The sequence below is a fragment of the Lissotriton vulgaris genome, chromosome 7, assembly GCF_964263255.1.
Source record: "Lissotriton vulgaris chromosome 7, aLisVul1.2, whole genome shotgun sequence".
Lineage (NCBI taxonomy): Eukaryota > Metazoa > Chordata > Amphibia > Caudata > Salamandridae > Lissotriton > Lissotriton vulgaris.
In genome coordinates this window covers 1,067,850,404-1,067,869,389 of record NC_141695.1, presented here as the reverse complement: position 1 = coordinate 1,067,869,389, position 18,986 = coordinate 1,067,850,404, and positions in this window count along the sequence as shown.

Below are 18,986 nucleotides of genomic sequence, written 5' to 3'. Positions count from 1 at the left end.
GGGTGGGAGTAGACGTTTTGGGTGACTCTGCCTTTGAAATGTGTTTGGGATTGGTTGTGGCAGGCACCGTGTTCATAGCAGACAGGGCAAGTGTTTGTGGGTCTTAGTGAGCAGGTGTGGGGATTGGACTGTCCTTGTTTGGTGGTGATTTTGATTAATGTGATGTTGAGGCCTGCTTCTTGGCCTGATGCCCCTGAGTGTCACGTGATGGGCTTTTGGTTTTGCCTCATGTGTGCCCCTTTTCCTGTTCTGGAGATGGTGTCTGTGGTTTGGTATACTTAGAGTGCTGCTGTTGTGTGCTGTGTGGGGAGGACTTGGTGCCTGAGGGCTCTGGCATGTAGGCACTCTCGTCAGGTGGTGCCACTGGCAGGGTGGTTGCTGAAGGGACAAGAGATGGAATGGAAGCCAAAAGTGCATTGTCTGTTCCCAGTGCTGGCGAATATGGAGGAGTAGGACATCATAAGGAAATTCCTTCAAGACCTATGTGCTCAGTTGTAGCCCCATCTAAGGCCTCACAGTACCTATCCAACTGCTTTGACACCAACAGTTAAGGTGGTGGCGACCCTGCATTTCTTTGCAACTGGTTCCTTTCAGACCATGGTGGCCATCGCCAGTGGGATGTCTCAAGCTATGTTCAGCATGGTGCTATGAGATGTCCTGTCTGCAATGATGACATACAAGGACTGCTACATCCACTTCCCATGGAGACATAAATTGGCAGATGTGAAGGGTGATTTCTATGATATTGGACACATACCAATTATTGTTGGTGCCATTGACTGCACACATGTTTGCCTTGTACCACCACAGGCATGTGAGGACATCTACTGGAACAGGAAATATTTCCATTCCATTAATGTGCAAGTGGTATGCCAAGCAGATATGATGATCTCCCATGTCTGTGCCAAATTCCCCAGTTCTGCACATGACTCCCACATATTGCGTAGCACCATCATCCCATAATTGATGGCTAATCTGGAGTGTCCATGGCTTGTTGGTGAGTACGCAGAGTCAAGTAGTGTGTTGTATGTGTGACACGCTGTTCTCATCTACTGTTAATATTAGTAAATTGCTCCGTGTATCTCACGCCTAGGTGACTCTGCGTATCCCAACCGGCCTTGGTTGCTGTGTCCACTGAGGAATCCAAGTACCCTGGGCGAAGTTCGTTACAATGATGCACATGGGAGGACACTTCCTGTGGTGGAGCGTACTTTTGGGCTTCTGAAGTCTAGATTCCGGTGTCTGGAAAAAGAGCGGAGATGCACTACTCTATTCTCCCCAAAAGGTGTGTCAGATCATAGTTGCATGCTGCATGCTCCACAACCTGACCGTGCACAAAGAGATACCCCTGCTCCCGGACAATGATGAGCAGCAGATGCCCCACCTTCAAACCCACACATGCCCAGTTACGACGATGGTGGAGAAGAGGAAGGTGTTGACCTGCGTCAACAGCTCAACAACTACTTCCCCTGAGTGTAAGTGACATTGTACAACAACAGTGACATTGTCCGTTGTCTTTGATGGTAGTGGCAAGGCAAGATGTTCTTTTTGACTATTGCCTGTTGTTGGCTCTATGCAAATGGCTGATGTGTGTGGCACAGGATATTTTTATCCAGGTACCTCATGTCTAGGTTGAAGTTGTTGCTCATTGTTATGTGTGCTGGTTTGTGTACGTAGATGACTAGTGGTGTGCTGTAGCTATAATGGCATCACCTGACAAGTAAATCTCATTCGCTTGTGTCTTTCTAGGTCCCTTCACCCTCTCAATGCCTCAACACAATCAGAGCTTGTGGTACATTGGAATCTGAGTTGACATTGTACATACTGTGATAAACATAGAGCTGACACGAAGACATAGGTGTGTAAAGAGTGTTTATTTGCAATAAGTATTTATATACGAAATTGTGCTAAGTGAATTTATGAGTTGTCAGTGATGATAAATGAGACAAATCGAGTAGGCACCACATTGATGTAGTCAAACAGTCCAACAGACTCCTGCCATCAACATGGCAATGTGGATAAGGATAGTCAACAAAGTGTCAAGGGGAACACAGGTGCCATCATGACTGGCTCAGCAACTAGCGTTTGGATGGTGTTTTGCCACGTGATCCTCCCCTGAAAGCCCCTCATGCTTTTGGCAGGGGGACCTTGGCTGCAGGCTCAGCAGTGTCTGAGGAGTCATTTTGTTGCAGCTCACCCCTCCCTGTGGCCGCAGCTGAGGTGGTGGGAGTGTCAGCAATCGAGCTACTGGAGAGGGGTTGAGCTTTCATTTGGACCACATGTCTGTCCCTCGGGACACCCACAAGCTGGCCCATGAGACCCACAAGTTGGCCCCTATGCATGTCCCTGGACCTCCGCAGCAGGCGTAGCTCATGCACTTCTTCCACAACCTGGCCCATCTGTCGCTGGTTCTGCTCATATACCCGAAGAACTCTGGAGATGGTGCCCAGGGCTTCGGTCCCAGTATCCTCCTGTATTTGTCCCCCAGTTGCCCTCCCACCTGTGCTGCTGACCCAGACCTGTGGAGTTGGCACTTGACCTACCCACACACTCTCCCTGGCATCCTCTGATTGTGTTGTGGATTGGTATTCGTAACCACTGAGGCAGGGAGAGTGTTGCAGGTAGCAGTGGTGATGGTGGTGGTGGAGGCCGCACAGATCGTTGTAGCAGGGGTTAGTGCTGTTGTTGTTGCTGTGGTGGTGGTGGTGGGGACAATGAGGGCCTGAGACATTATGTGCCCTGGCAGTCCGCATGGGCCAGGTTGTTGCCCCTCATCCTAGAAATGTAGGGAGTCTGTATCCGAGAGTTCATGTTCTGGGGGGAGACTGTCTCTGCGGGATGGTGTTGTCTTCTACTGCAGTTGCTTTTGGATCTCCTGTTGAACAAAGGTCAAATGGTCATTGAAGTGCCCTCCAAAAGCTTGGTGTTAGACTTTTGGATGACACATGTGATACACCAATCACTTTACATTTCAATCGCTTGGTATGGCTGCAAGATACTGAGCATCATGACATGATGTTGAGGTACATACATTACTTGTCCATGGTGTGACATGTAAATAGAAACCATATGCCACATACAGATTGTGTGTTTAGAAGGACATGTCGCCATCTAACGTCTTGCGGCACATCAACTTTATGTGATGCGTCTTTTTGGTTTGCTCAGCATGGAATCACTTTTAGATAAGCAAGAACTAACCATTGTCTTGTTTTACATACCTTTTTCATATAATGTACTTTACTTTGTTTGTCTGATTGACCATGCAGGTTTTGTGTTCATATGTGCCTTCATGCTCTGACACCATGGCACTTACACATTGCATTCTGTGCTGTGCATGATTGGGCCCTGAATTTCTTTCACTTGTGACTTGAAGAGTCAAAGTTTAATTTCTGTGACAGTTGCATACGCTTAACAGTCTGCACACTGGATGCGGCTTTTGGATATGTGCCAAGTTGGCTGACATGTGAGTGCTGGTGTGGTCATATGGATCCATGCAGTTTGAGAAGGATGGCAGGGTACATGCACTAACTACCTACCTGTTCGGTGACACAGTGGAGGTAAATAGCTGCCACATGGTTGTGGATAGGGAAGTGCTCCATTATGCTGAGCTGTGGGACAAGGATGCTTGGTGGGAGTTGTAGTGATGGCTACCCACCCACAAACACCCCTCTCTGTTAAGATGGCTACCTACCTGTAGGTTTGATGAGTGCAATGGAATGGCTGCCAAATGGTTCTGGGTGGGGGGAGTGCTCCATCCTTCTCGGCTGTGGGACACAGGTGCCTGATGGGAGTTGGAGTGCTGGTTTCCTACCTACACACACCGCCTTCCTATTAAGATGGCTAACTACCTGTAAGTTTGATGAGTGTAATGGAATGTCTGCCACATAGTACTGGGTGGGGGGAGTACTCCATCCTGCTCACCTGTGGGACAAGGGTGCCTGGTGGGAGTTGGAGTGCTGGCTTCCTACCCACAAACACTCCTCCCAGCTAAGATAGCTCCCTACCTGTAAGTTTGATGAGTGCAATGGAATGGCTGCCACTTGGTTCGGGATGGGGGGAGTGCTCCATTTTGCTCAGCTGTGGGACAAGGGGGTCTGGTCGGAGTTGGAGTGCCGGCTTCCTACCCATATACAATCCTCCCTGTTAAGATGGCTACCTACCTGTAAGTTTGATCAATGCAATGAAATATCAACCACATGGTTCTGGGTGGGGGGAGTGCACTATCCTGCTCAGCTGAGGGACAGGTGAGCATGAGAAGGCTACCTACCTGTAAATTGGAGGAGTACAATAAAATGTTTGCCACATAGTTCTGGGTGGGTGAGTTTCCATTCTGCTCAGCTGTGGGACAAGGGGGCCTGGTGGATTTTGTAGTGCTGGCTGCCTGTACACATGTCCCCATGGGAATATTGCTAGCTACCTTTGAGGTGATTCAGAGGAAGGGAATGTTAGATTTGTGAAACATGTGTTGGGAAGAGTTTGTTGTACGTACGTGCATTTAGGTCTAGGAAGTGTAGCTTTCTAGTTGTGTAAGACAGTACATAGCAGTGTAATGGGAGACATTTGTTGAGACTTAAGAGCCTCCACTCCCCCAGGTATTCCTGTGACACTCTCTGGATGCAGTATGGCAAGCACCTTCTCCTCCTATTCTGTGAATGTTAGTGGTGGAATCGGAGGGCCACCGCCAGTCCTCTGAGCCAGCTCATGGTACTTGTTGACCCGCTCTTTCACTCGGATCTTGAGGTCGTGCCACCTCCTCTTGATGTCCTTCAGGGTGTGCAGGGTGGTTCCTACTGCACTGACTTTGTTGACTATCCTTTCCCACATTTGAGTTTGTGTGGCTAAGGGTGTCTGTTGTACCATGCTTCCAAACAAATGTCGTTCTACTCTGATTATCTCACCTACCATCACTGGCAACTCATTGTCAGTGAATTTGGGCATCTTCTTCTGTGACATGGTGTGTGATGTGCATACTGCTGAAAGGTGCAGGTGTGAAAGAGGTGGTGGTGATGTGTGTACAGTTGTGACATGTGCTGATTTGCCTCTCCTTTGTGCTGTGGGGTTGGGCCCTTCAGTTCTGGAGTTGTGCAAACGATTCTGGGCAGGGAAGAAACTGGCTTTATTGTCTGCTATGTGGGTGGGTCAAAATGGAGTAGTCAAGTCAGGTGTGTTGTGTGGGTTGACCTGAGGTTTGTATTTTTTACTTGCCATGGGGCTTTGTCATTGGGGTGTGTTAGGTGTTTTTGAGGCTGAGCCAGATATACAGCCACACCTGGTAGCCTTGTTGTGTGCTTGCTTTTGACCGCCATTACTCCTCAAGTATGACCACGGCAATCAGAATGCAACAGTCCTTCCTTTGGCTCTCCCATTCAACATTTGTTGCGATCGTGGAGGTCATAAACAACTGATCGTACACTGGCACCGCCATCGTATTGTAATTTCACTTGCGGTCATTCCGCTGGTCAAAGTGCAGTTTTTGGTCTTTCCGCAGCACATCCAACTGTCGAGGGTGGATTTTCAGCTTTTCTAGAGGGACCTGGCGGAGTTTCGTGGAATCCATCAGCAGCGGTCGGATTTTTCTGGTGGGTCATCCTAATCCTGCAGTACATGTGGATGGTTAATTTCTGCTACCATGGCGGTCGGACTGGATTTCCAACCACCATCCTAATGGACCCCATAGTTAGTAAAAATTGATGTCATCAATATATTGGATTTTGAATATCTATTAAAATGAGACCATGAATTATATTTTTAGCTGCTGCCAAACTGAAACTTTTATTATAAAGTGTTAAAAAGTAATCCAAGTGGAGTATGTTTTAAGGGCCTGTGTTCGATCTCCCAAAGAGCGTATTAGTCGGTCTAAGTCCCGTCCTAGACTTTTATGGGTCTACTATAATGTATACTTTTTATGAATGTATATACCTTTAATCTCTCAATAAAGGATTACGACACTAAAAAAAGAAAGTAATCCAGTGTATTCCTATAAGGTGGTTAACCTTGCCACTGTAAAAAGGGCTTGCTCGGACTTTTCACTGTCAGGACATGTGTAACATTACGTTTTACTTGTCCTATTTTTAAATAACATGCACCCTGCTATATGACGATAAGGCCTACCATTGGGGCAACCGAATACTATTTAACTGGAAGGTTTATGCCTGTCAAAAGTACAATTTTGGTAGGTCGAATGGGCAGTTTAAATACTGCACAGCCAGGCTGCAGAGTCATGCCTGGAGACATTCTTTACAATGCTAATGTAGTGGATGGCACAATGAGGGCTGCAGGCCACTAGTGGCATTTAATTTAGAGGCCCTGGGTAGAAGTAGTACCATATACTAGGGACTTATAAGCGATGTAGGTGTGCCAATTTTGGCCATTTTAAGGGAGAGCACAGCACAATACTACTGGTTAATGGAAGTAAAGTCCACAGAGACCTAACACCAACAAAATAATTTTGGGCAAAAATCTGGAGAAATACCATGCAAAAGATGGCCATTTCCAACTTAACACAACTACCAACTTTGTACAACAAAGAATCCAAACTGAGTTAGACCCTGATTTAGTATAATTTTAAAAGCATGCCTATCAGTGCTGAAGCAAGATTTAGGACTATCCTTTATGACAAATATAAACACCATGTGAGCAGACATCAGTAGTAATATAGTAAACTGAGATCCGATATTCAAATCCTGCAACAATGTATGAAATCAGAAAAGACTTGAACAGATGCTGCCACAGTATACGATCAAGGTCTACACATTATTATTATTATTATTATGTTTCTTATATAGCGCCTGAATCGACCCCCGAAGGGGTATCTCCACGCTTGCCTTGGGAACCCGTCCTGGCTTTTCCCTGTGAGATAGCCCCTACAGGGCATCCCCAAGGTGAAAGCCAGGCATCCCGCCGCAGGGGGGCTGTTGTGGAGATTAAGCAAGCTTAATGCCCAGAGTTGCAGAGTGTGAACCCATGATTAGGTCAGGCACCGAAGCGAGAATTATCGAGTCCATGGACATTTGAGCTCAAGACCCTGCCGCGTCGGGAATTGAACCCTGGTCCCGGGTCTGACCTCTGCTTCAGGGTCTGCCTGCTCTAACCAGTGAGCCACACTTCTCCACATGACACTAGAATAACTGGGAACTCAAACAAAATTGATCCTTTATAAGTGTGGGGATTTAGAGAACAGATAACAAAAGGACAATCTTAGATAAGGAATCTCAAAGAGAAAGAAGATGGGTTGGCCTCACCTCCATACCTGATAGGGACAGTCAAATACCTTGTGAAAAAATGGGCCATGACCCTCAAAAAGAGATAATATGAGCCCATAGAGCTGACTGACACCATTACATCACTTTGGGATGTAGCATATAATATTCCTATGGTCCTAAACTGGACTTTTTCCATGAGCACCACAAATAGCATATTCAGGGTTCAACATTTTATAGGTTGGTTCTGCACACATTTTTCGTTATTTTTGCACTGCAGTGCTGTTATTTCTTATGTAACCCGCCATTGCGTGACCAACAGTAAATCTAGGTCTTGGTATTTTATAGGTAATTTTATTGCGAATGCTCAAACAACAAGAACCAGTATCACACTCGCTTTAATTTGCTTGCTAAATTTGAATTTAGTAATGGTAAATAAGTAATACTTATGATTTATTCCTGCTCCAGCATATCTATTAAATTACTGCAACACCTTAAATGATGAAGTAGCTATTAGTAAAAAATCCCACCTTATTTTTCTATTAACACACCATGGGGTCCATTAGGGTGTCAGGTGGTGGCACCACTGCGGTGCTGGGTGGCAGAAAAACGCCTTTTTCCGCCCGCGAGCTTCGGGAAACACGTCCGCCATATTAGTATAGCAAAACATAGGTCAAATCCCGTCCGCGGCGGAGCAACGCGCACCACCATCAAAGTGGGTGGGAGCCAATGGAGACTCTCCGCCGTGCGGAATGGCGTCCGCCCCGCTCCACAAATCAGGATGGCCCAAACAAGCAGACGCACCTCAGCGGAGATACCGCCCAACCAGAAATGGCGGAAACTCAAAAGCGGAGCGCGATAGCAGAGACCCGGTCCACACTATCCAGTCACGACCGCCATGGACCCAGCTCTACATGTGTATCCGGTGCTGTTCCTGCTACAGCACTATCATCTAATGGGCCGCCCCGAATGCCGCCGAAGATATGCAACTACACAAATACAACACACAACACACGGGCTGACACAGGGTACAATTCCACAACAGAGCCCCTGCTGGGGACAACACCACATCCACAAGGGCACCCACACATGACCCACCTGCCACCAAGTCACTCCACTGCATTAATTTTATTTTTTTGAGTTTTCAACAATGTTTATTGCTATTGAACATCCATACACAGCTGTGACACGCCTACAACCCTGGGGCCGGCAGCATATAATGTTAATAAACAATAATAAAATGCACGGCTTGATTACCGACTTCCCAGGGGCTCAGCATCGGACATAGTGCAATCATAACCCAAAATTGAAATTATTGCAACAATAACAAGCAGATAATTGGATCAAAGGATGTCAAGTTCTTTCTCATAAAGTCTTCTTACCCGAATTGAGTACTCTTATAAATATCCCCACCCCCCACCCCGTCTGCCTACATCTGCTCGAATCATCTGCATCTGTTCGTAATACCTTATCCTATAACCTCCAGTGGATCTCCAGCATGTTCCGGCGCCTATAACAACAGGGCAGTTTCCGAGTCCGGCATCGGCACCCCAATTTACCCTCTTTACCCCTTCCCTACCTTCCCGACAACCCGCCCTCCTGCAGAGTGTATGTTTCAAACATTCATGATAGCACTGTGATCTGTGCCCCCCGCTTCCAACCATGTCACATATGGCTCCCATATGTCTACTGGCTTGGACCGTCTCGGTTGTAATTCCCAGTATCGAGTCAGTTGATCTTTACAGTAGGTGACAGAATGCAGCCAACCAGCGACTGCAGGTGGCCTCTCTCTCTTCCAGTGTACCGCCACTTGACGCTTAGCCAAAAGCAATAACATCAATACCAATTTGCGAGAACCTCTTGGGATCTTTTGGACATACCCCAACAGTGCCACAAGTGGTGTGGGTGAGATCTGAGCTGCAGTAATGTCTCAGATGTGTCTAAGTACTTCTAGCCAAAAATTAGCTATCAATCTGCAGGACCATGCCAAATGCAGGAATGTTGCGTCTTGGTGTCCAAAAGCCATCATTTTGTGTCAGCGTGAAGACCCATATGGTGCAGCTGTACTGGTGTGCGGTATGCCCGATGCAAATAGTTGAAATGTATGAGCCGAAGTCTGTAGTTCAGTGACAAGTATTCCAGCTGCAAGGAGCAATATGTCTACCGTTGTTCTGTAATTGGCTTGGCAATATCCCTTTCCCAGTGTTCCTTTGACGTGTATGATGCTATGGGAGATGTATTTTGCGTTGTACTGTATATGCGTGTAATCAGTTTTTTGGATGAGAGGTTGGATAGGTCATTTTCCAACGCAGGGAGGATTTGTGGTTCTTGAGGGTATTCAGTGTACCGGGCCTTGCAGGCTGCTCTAAGTAGATAAAATAGTGAGGTGTCTGAAGACGAAGGCGTCTGCTCCTTGCACATGTGCTGCAGTGTCAGGAATGTAGAATCTGGGTAAAGATCTCCGCCCGTCACCAACCTGTGTGTTTTCGCCCGCAAGGCAGTAGCCTTATCCATCAGGGGGGTCAACAACGGATTACCGTCCAGAGGCAATAAGTACGTACAGCTCCTTTACTCCCGCTCGCCTTGCTATACCACGCCATGCCCATCTAGTCGCCTCAACTGTGTCTATTTTGCAATGGGGTCTTTTATAGTTCTGGTAGACTGCCGTGTTCAGTGGAATCTGTGCAGTTTTATCTATTTCTATTGCTACGTGCGGTTGGAATGGCATTGGGAGTTGCCAAAAGTGAAGGAACTGCGCCTGCGTGCTGTATGCGTATAACTCAAAGTCAGGGGCTCCCAACCCACCTTGTTCAAAAGGGAGCGTCAACAAGTTCCAGGAGATGCAGGGCTGTCTACCTGCCCATACTAACTCGAGAACAGTCGTTCTGAGTCGTCTAAAGAAGTGCACCGTCAGTGGCATTGGTATATTGACAAAGAGGTATAACAGTTTAGGAAGCAGAACCATTTTTGTGATTAGCCAACCACAGGTCCTGCGTGGATCTGCTTATCTCAATGCCCAAGTATCGTGTCTCTGACTCCACCCATTAAATGGGGTAGTCTGTGTCGCATGGGACAGTCTCGTCTGTGAGTGCAATTATCGAAGTTTTAGACCAATTAATTTGGATCCCAGTTAGCCCTCCATATCTGATCACTTCTCGCATGAGTGCGTTGAAATTATCCTCAGGGTTAATCATGTAGATAGTCATGTCGTCCGCATACATCGAGATCAATAGATCCCTGGATATGAACCCAATGCTCCTGTGTGTATGGTGTTGGCGTAGTCTCGCCACTAAAGGTTTGGTAGGTATGGCAAAAAGCAGCAACGACAGAGGGCACCCCTGTCTCGTGCCTCGTGTTATGACAAAGGAGTCTGACACCTGCCCATTTGCCCTCACTCTCGCCACTGGGCTAGAGTATAATATTTGGATTTGCTGGATGAAGGTGGGGCTAAGGCCCATATGAGCCAATAACACAAATAAACATTTCCAATATAATGATTCTAAGGCCTTGGTGGCGTCTAAAAGTGCCGCCCCTGCCCGCACGTGAGACGCCAAATAATGCAGGACTCCAAACAGCATACACAAATTATGTGACGTCGCCCTTCCTGGTATAAATCCGGACTGGTCCGGGAGTGCTATTTGTGGGAGCATTGGTTGCAACCTATTTGGCAAGAGTTTCGCATATATTTTTGCGCCTAGATTTATTAATGACAAAGGTCGGTAGGAGTCAGGGGAAGTCGGGTCCCTGTCTGGTTTTAGCAGTGATATGATCGTAGCTTCTCTTAGAGTGGGGGGAGCACGCCTGTTTCCATTGCTTCCTGATAGACTTGTAACAAACGAGGGGCCAATAACTCTACTTATTCTTTATAAAATGCAGCTGTCAAGCCATCCGCCCCGGTGGCTTTATCAGACGGCATACTACTAATTACTTGGCGTACGTTCAACCGTAATCGGTAGATTCATATACCCTCGTGCCCCCTCATTAAACCGCACTAGTGCCACTGTGTCTAAGTAATCCGTTATTTCCCCATCCGATGGGCACATAGCAGAAGAATATAGACATTGGTAGTATCAAGTCATTGTAGACAAAATGTCTTGGGGTGACCTAGCTATCTCTCCATCAACTGTCTGCAGCTCTGTAATAAATTCAACACATCTTGGTGCATGCAACAGCCCATCTAGCGTCTTCCCCGCCCTATCCCCTTCACCATAGCGCCTCGCTTGTGCATATTTGTGTAAATAAGCCGTTTCTCTCTCTGCTTTCTCCTGAAACTTCGTCAGTTTTTACCTGATCAATGCAACAGGTGAGGGGTGTGTCTGGAAGTCTCTCTCCAGTGTACCAATACCCTTCTCTAGCTGCCCCAATGTATACGTATATCTTTTAACACTCCAGATTTTAGGGCTATGCTATTTCCCCTTATGACCACCTTAAAGGCCTCCCAAAGCACCCCAGGCGAGTCAACAGATCCTTCATTTAGCGTAAAGTAGTCTTCCACTTTTTCTCTCAGGCCTTCTCGGAAGACCTGGTCCAGCAAGGCTCCCGACGGGAACCTCCAAGTGAATGGTTGTACGTATGGCTCAGGAATGCTCAATGTAGCCACTGCAGGCGCATGATCTGAGAATGTGCGTGCGTAATGCGACACGTCTGTGACCTCCATATGTATATCTTTCGATACCAACCAGTAATCCAACCTCGACCACGAGCTTCTGTGATGTGTGACGCATGTGCCTTCCCTCACTGTGGAATGTAATGTCCTCCATGAATCTATTAAGTGGAGGTCGTGTTTGATGTCTAATAATGTCTGCGCAGCCTTGGGGTGATGATCCCGGGACACTCCCTCCCTGTCAAGCGCGGGGACAATACTACATTAAAATCCCCTCCTCAAAGAATCGCCACTGGTCCCAGTGTTTGTATTTTCTGGCAAATATCTTGAAAGAATTCTGGGCTATCCGTGTTCGGACCGTATACATTCACTATCAGTGTTGGAGTACCGTATAGCATACCGTGTAGTAGAATAAACCTACCCTCCCGATCTATGATCGTCTGGTGTGTCTTCGATTGAAGCCCTCTACGTACAAGCACAGCCACACCTCTAGAGTATGATGAATAGCCCGCCGTCACTATCTCACCCAATCTGGCATTTCTGAGGGTGCCTGGTGCTGTAACCAGTAAATGTGTTTCTTGGAGTAAGCATATGTCCAACCCTTCCTCAGGAGATAGGATTGGACCAGTCTCATTTTACTTCGATCGTTTAAGCCCCGTATATTCCAGGACATACATTTGAGTGAAGTCATACGGGCAGTGTGTCCACTCGTACCCACTATATCAGGCATCTGTACCCTTTCTTCGGCACACTCGCTTGGCCTTAACAGTGTCCCATGTTCTTGTTAGATGTAAACTCCTCGATGCAGTATGTGGCAGTACAAACATGAAAAACTTAACTCCCCTTCCTCCCCCACCCACACCAACCCCCCAAACAGGTTGTGTTCTCACCCTCCCCATTCCAACTACCCAGAACCTATCGGTCCACTGTTGTGAACGTGTGGGAATCTTCCCTTACGGGTAAACGCAGGTCTGCCGGCGGTACTCCCCTGCACTTTTGGCAGGGTGGCCGACTGTGTGACATGCGGCCCAGGCCCAGTAGCTTGCAAGTGAGCCCATCCCAGCCATCCCGGATATAGCATACCTTTACGCTGACCTAACATGCAGATCATTAGCTTATTTACTGACACATTCAGTCCTGTAATCATCCCTGGCCTCCCCCGACCACAGCCTGCATAATCATGTGTACACTTATCTGGGTGTCCAGCGTACATGTCTTCTCATTCAATATCACTGAGAGTCTTGTCAGTTTGTGAGTCCGACATCGTCGCATGCTGTTTGTGTTCTTTCACCATCAGTTTTGTGTGTGCGAGTGCTGCTTTAGCATCCGTGAAGAATAGGGGTTTCCAAGGCCTTGCACACTCAATTTGGCAGGATATATTAGGGCGTAGCAGGTACCAATCTGTTGAAAGATTTTCTTCGCTGGGAGGAACTCCCTACGGGCGACCTGTCCCGTAAAGTCTGGATATAGGGTTATGTTGTTACCTTTATATTGGATTTCGTCCCTCTCTCTGGAAAGTCATAATATCGTGTCTCTGTCCCTATAGTTTAATACTCTCGCCAGTATCGGTCGTGCCGGAGCACCCGGCTTCGGCCGCGTTCCCAATGAACGATGTGGACGTTCTATCAAGAACATCGTTGACAGATCTTGTCCAAATAGGTCCCGCATCATCTCCAAAATATACTTCTCCATATTTTGTATGTCTATGGTTTCCGCAATCCCTGTAATGCGGATGCTGTTTCTTCTTCATCTCGCTTCTAAATCCTCATGTTTTTGTTTTATGAGTTGAAGCACGCCATCCATCCCCTGCAACTTCTTGTCCAATTCCGTCTGGCCTTCCTCAGTTTCGGTGATCCTCATTTCCAGCACGTTCACTCTTCCTTCCTGTTTCTCCATACGTTGAGTGATTCTGTCCATTCTCTCAGCCAGGATATCCATTTTGTAATCTATTCCTTGAAGGCTGGTTTTCAATTCTTGGAACATTGTCCTTATGTCATCTTCTGGTGGCGCAGTTGCCGCCGAACTCGCTGGCTGTTCCTGCTGTCCGCCGTCAGCGTCCCCGGCCTTGTTTGCCTTCATGTCAAAATTGATCTTTGGCTGGCGTATTTCTGGTTTCCTCATTGTAGCACTACGTTTATGTTGTGTAGTGTGTAGAACGGCGGCAGCAAAGGGTACCGTGCCATGCGGCTCTGTAGCAAATGGTTTTCGCTGCGATTCTGGTGTCACCGGGTCGTCTCTTCCTGCCAGTCAACGATCGCCAACTGCCCCAGTCTCCGGCTCTACGATCCACTTGCCAAGCTTAGACTCTAGTCGGAGCCCACCCAGTAGAGATGGCTAATCTGAGCGGTTCCTGCTGAGCTTCCCGTTGTTATGTCAGTCTGCGCCCTCCTCGACCAAGCGAGCAGATGCTTATTAGTACAGCGTGTACCTCTTCCAGGATATAGGGCTCCGCCCAATCCTCTCAGAAGCAGGGTGTGTCCCAGCAAGTCCAGATACCCTCCAAACAACAGTCACCTGCACAAAGTGATGCGACAGTTCCTGGTTCGCTATGGTGCGCGATATCACACGGAAAAGTAATGTGCGCAATCCAGACAGCCATTGATAACTACGGGCTTCCAATCGCTAGGCTGAGTAATAACCTAGTATGGTTATGATGTCTGCAATAGGCGTTTACACTCGCCTCATCTCAGCTGTGGTGGCCCCTTTATGTCCAATCTGCGGCTTACAGCTCTACACCCAGGACATCAAAGGCTCAGGGGGGGAAAGGAGTCACTTCCAATGGTGGACTAGCGCCATGTGAGCTCCTCAAGTCATGTACTGTGCCCTCCACACCTTATTGCTAGCCAATGCAGTGGGCCGTTACTTGGCTGTCCTTCTGGTTTGCCAATTCTACATCCAAGCCGTAGTGCTCTTGTCACAAGTGCCCGCAGCGCGTGGAAATTTTGTCTTCAGCAACGGGGAAGGTTCCGGATCCCAGCCACTAAATGGCTGCCGCCCGAGGCAGCCTCAAACCTACCTCGTCTCAGCGCAGGGGAGCGGGTGGTGCCCCGTACCACTACCTGCACTCGGAGAGCAGAGTCAATGCACCTTGCCCCCTCGGCTCCGGAATCGGCTCTCAGCTCCTCAATCTCCCTTGCCACAGACTCGCTGCACCCTCCGGCTTCCGTGCTTCATGGCAGCCCCGGAGGGCCATCCCGCCCGCCTATTCACGCTCGCTTAATGGGGGCGGCTCTCGCCCCCGGCTCTCACCTCCGTAGCCCGCAGCAATGTCCTGGTGAAGCACAGCGGCCACTCGTTGCCTCCTCTGACACGCTAGCAGTCTCCAGTATTTCAAGGGCGCCCGCTAGTCCCCCTCAGGTCCTCCAAACTCGAGGTCCCGGCATCACCGAAGCACTCTGGGCCGTAGGTCCTGTTTTTACACTGACGTATCTTGCTACGTTTCGGACAGCTATTTTGGCAGGCTACTGACCGTGTTCCTCCGGGCCATTCTCCTCAGCTCACCCGCTGTGCTGGACCCCGGTCTTGCATGTCTTTTGCCGGATTTTTTACGGATTTTCAGTGTCGGCCGGCGGAGCTGTTCTAACAAGCAGCCATCCGGTGGCTCAGCAAAGCCACGCCCCCCACTCCACTGCATTCTGGACACACATCGACCGCAAACTTGCATCAACATCCTGGTCACATCACCGCAGCGGTCAACACATGCAACAAGCAACAAGCACAACAACAAACAAGCACAATCCACAACCTTCACCACACAACAAACAACCAGGGAGACAGCCACTGCAGGAGTGGCTGCACAGGAACACACAACACCAGTGCCACACACACTGTAGGCTGCAAATACTTACCAGTACATACACACACAAACAAACACACACCCTGGGTGTAGCCACAAACATAACACACACTGGGATGCCTGAACAGATGCCTGCCCAATAGCAACACACAAACACTACAGAAACACACAGAACCCCATCAGAAACAGACATACCCTGTCAGCCAAACTGTGGAAAGGCAATGGGGGCACACATACACCAGGAGTGCACAACTCCATCACTCAGGAACAAAACACACGCAACATATCACAAATCACATAAGAAGTGCACCATCACAGAACTACACTGCCACATGAAACCAACCATAGATGCACATGAAAAAACTGAACAAACACTACAGGACATCAGGGGATACACATCAGGCAATGCCAAGGCCACATACACACAGCACTGTATGCACAACAAGCAGTGTGTGCACACCAAGCAGAACAGTCACACACGATATGACTGACACAACATCAACACACACAACACAAATCAGGACAGCACAAACACAACAGCACACCCAGGAAGTGAAGCAATACCACACCAACACACATACATCCAACACAACAACAACAGATGCACCACTCTGTGGGATACAAGAGCAGAACCATCTTGATCAGAGCACTGGGCAGCGCACACAGCTGAAGTGCACATGAGCAATCCTCACTGTTCAATAGCACAAGAACACCACACATAAACTATTGGGGCAATGTCCAAAGTGGAACATCACTCTTGGCCCAAGAACTGCACCACAAAGCACAGTGTCGCAAATTAAGTGATGGGGAGGCACACACACAGGTACACCAAGGGGACAGCTGACATCAAAGTTAACTGACTTGCATGTCAGTAGTAGACCTGTAAGGGGTGTACCATACACAAATAGAGGGAGTGAAGCCCCACAATGGGTAGGCATAAGTAGCACACATAGGGGATGGCATTACACCACACACACCATGCCATACAGGAGGATAAAAGGCACCATGTGCCTGCAATACATGAGAAACACAACCACAATGGCAGTGTGGAGCAGCAGGGCTACATAGTCTACACAAACACACTCAAGACAAATGAATGATCAAACAAACACAACACTGATGTGCAAGTCACACACTTTGCACACATATAAGTGACTAAAACAACAAGGAGGAGTCAGAATGAACAACACGGACACACCAACATACTGCACAGTGCACAACAGACAACTCACACATATGCATACAACCATATCCACAGGCACATAACTCCTGGCTGACACATGTGTGTCTTTCACAATCCAGGGGCACACACACATCCACACCCCCTACAAAGTCACACCCTTTACCCTGAAAACCTTTTGACTACCCAGAGGGACACATCTCATGTAGGCCATGGGACCAGGATTAAGGGCCAACACAAGATGACCATACACATACACGACTGGGCACACATAAAGGAATAACACACATACATGAAGATATTGCCCAGCCTGCATGCAAACCTGTGCACAGCACCACACCCTGTGTTGGCAGTGTCCCCCAACCTGACATGTTAACAATGTAGCCAACAATAGCAAACCACTAAAAAGAGAACTGCATGACATGTAAAATAGCCATCGCAGATAACACTAGCACCAGTGTCTGAATGGACTGAAGACCCTGTCACCCCTGTTTAAAAATGTGATGCAGCCAAAGAGCTTGGCAATGTTTAAGTGACACATAGAGCATGGGGCACCTGCAACCAAATGCACACACCAAAAGAACTTTCATCAGCAAGGATACTGACAAAACAGACAACAGGAGTAACTGCCTTTATTCACATATTGCACAGATGTGACAATAGAACAACAGTAGACAAGAGCAAGGCACAAACTGCTGATCATATGCAAGATAATCTGCACAGGCAAACTGCAAACAGGAAGGCCAGTGTCCATGCCAGGTGGCACAGCAAATACATGAGAGGCTGCGCAGGGGATGGAGACTCCAACACAGCAGAGCAACAGGGCCAGTGCCCAGGGCACAGGTGAGAGTACAACACAGCTGAGCAACAGGGCCAGTGTCCTTGTCAGGTGGCACAGCAAGTACATGAGTGGCTGCACTGGGGAGACTCCAACACAGCAGAGCAACAGGGCCAGTGTCCAAGGCACAGGTGAGAGTACAACACAGCAGAGCAACAGGGCCAGTGTCCATGTCACAGGTGAGAGAACAACACAGCAGAGCAACAGGGCCAGTGTCCATGCCAGGTGGCACAGCAAGTACATGAGAGGCTGCACAGAGTAGACTCCAATACAGCAGAGCAACAGGGCCAGTGTCCATGCCAGGTGGCACAGCAAGTACATGAGAGGCTGCACAGGGGAGACTGCAACTCAGCAGAGCAACAGGGCCGATGTCCATGCCAGGTTGCACAGCAAGTACATGAGAGGCTGCACAGGGGAGACTCCAACACAGCAGAGCAACAGGGCCAGTGTCCATGGCACAGATGAGACTCCAACACAGCAGAGCAACAGGGCCAGTGTCCATGGCACAGGTGAGAGTACAACACAGCCGAGCAACAGGGCCAGTGTCCATGCCAGGTGGCGCCTGCAAGTACATGAGAGGCTGCACAGGGGAGACTCCAACACAGTGGAGCAACAGGGCCAGTGTCCATGCCAGGTGGCACAGCAAGTACATGAGAAGCTGCACGGGGAGACTCCAACACAGCAGAGCAACAGGGCCAGTGTCCATGGCACAGGTGAGAGTACAACACAGCAGAGCAACAGGGCCATTGGGCATGGCAAAGTGCAGAGTCAGGACATTAGAAGCTTCACAGGCAAGGCCAGAACAGGAAGGTCAGTGGGCATGGCAAAGTGCAGAGTCAGGACATGAGAAGCTGCACAGGCAAGGCCAGCACAGGAAGGTCAGTGGGCATGGCAAAGTGCAGAGTCAGAACATCAGAAGCTGCACAGGCAAGGCCAGAACAGCAGTGAATGACAAGGCAAGTGGGCATGGCGAAGTGCAGAGTCAGGACAGGAGAAGCTGCACAGGCAACACCAGAACAGGAAGGTCAGTGGGCATGGTAAAATGTAGAGTAAGAACATGAGAAGCTGCACAGTCAAGGCCAGAACAGCAGTGAATGACAAGGCCAGTGGACATGGCATAGTGCAGAGTCAGGACATGAAAAGCTTCACAGGCAAGGCCAGAACAGGAAGGTCAGTGGGCATGGCAAGGCGCAGAGTGAGGACATGAAAAGCTACACATGCAATGCCAGAACAGCAGTGATTGACAAGGCCAGAAGGCATGGCAAAATGCAGAGTCAGGACATGTGAAGCTGCACAGGCAAGGCCAGAACAGCAGTGAATGACAAGGCCAGTGGGCATGGCAAAGTGCATAGTCAGGACATGAGAAGCTG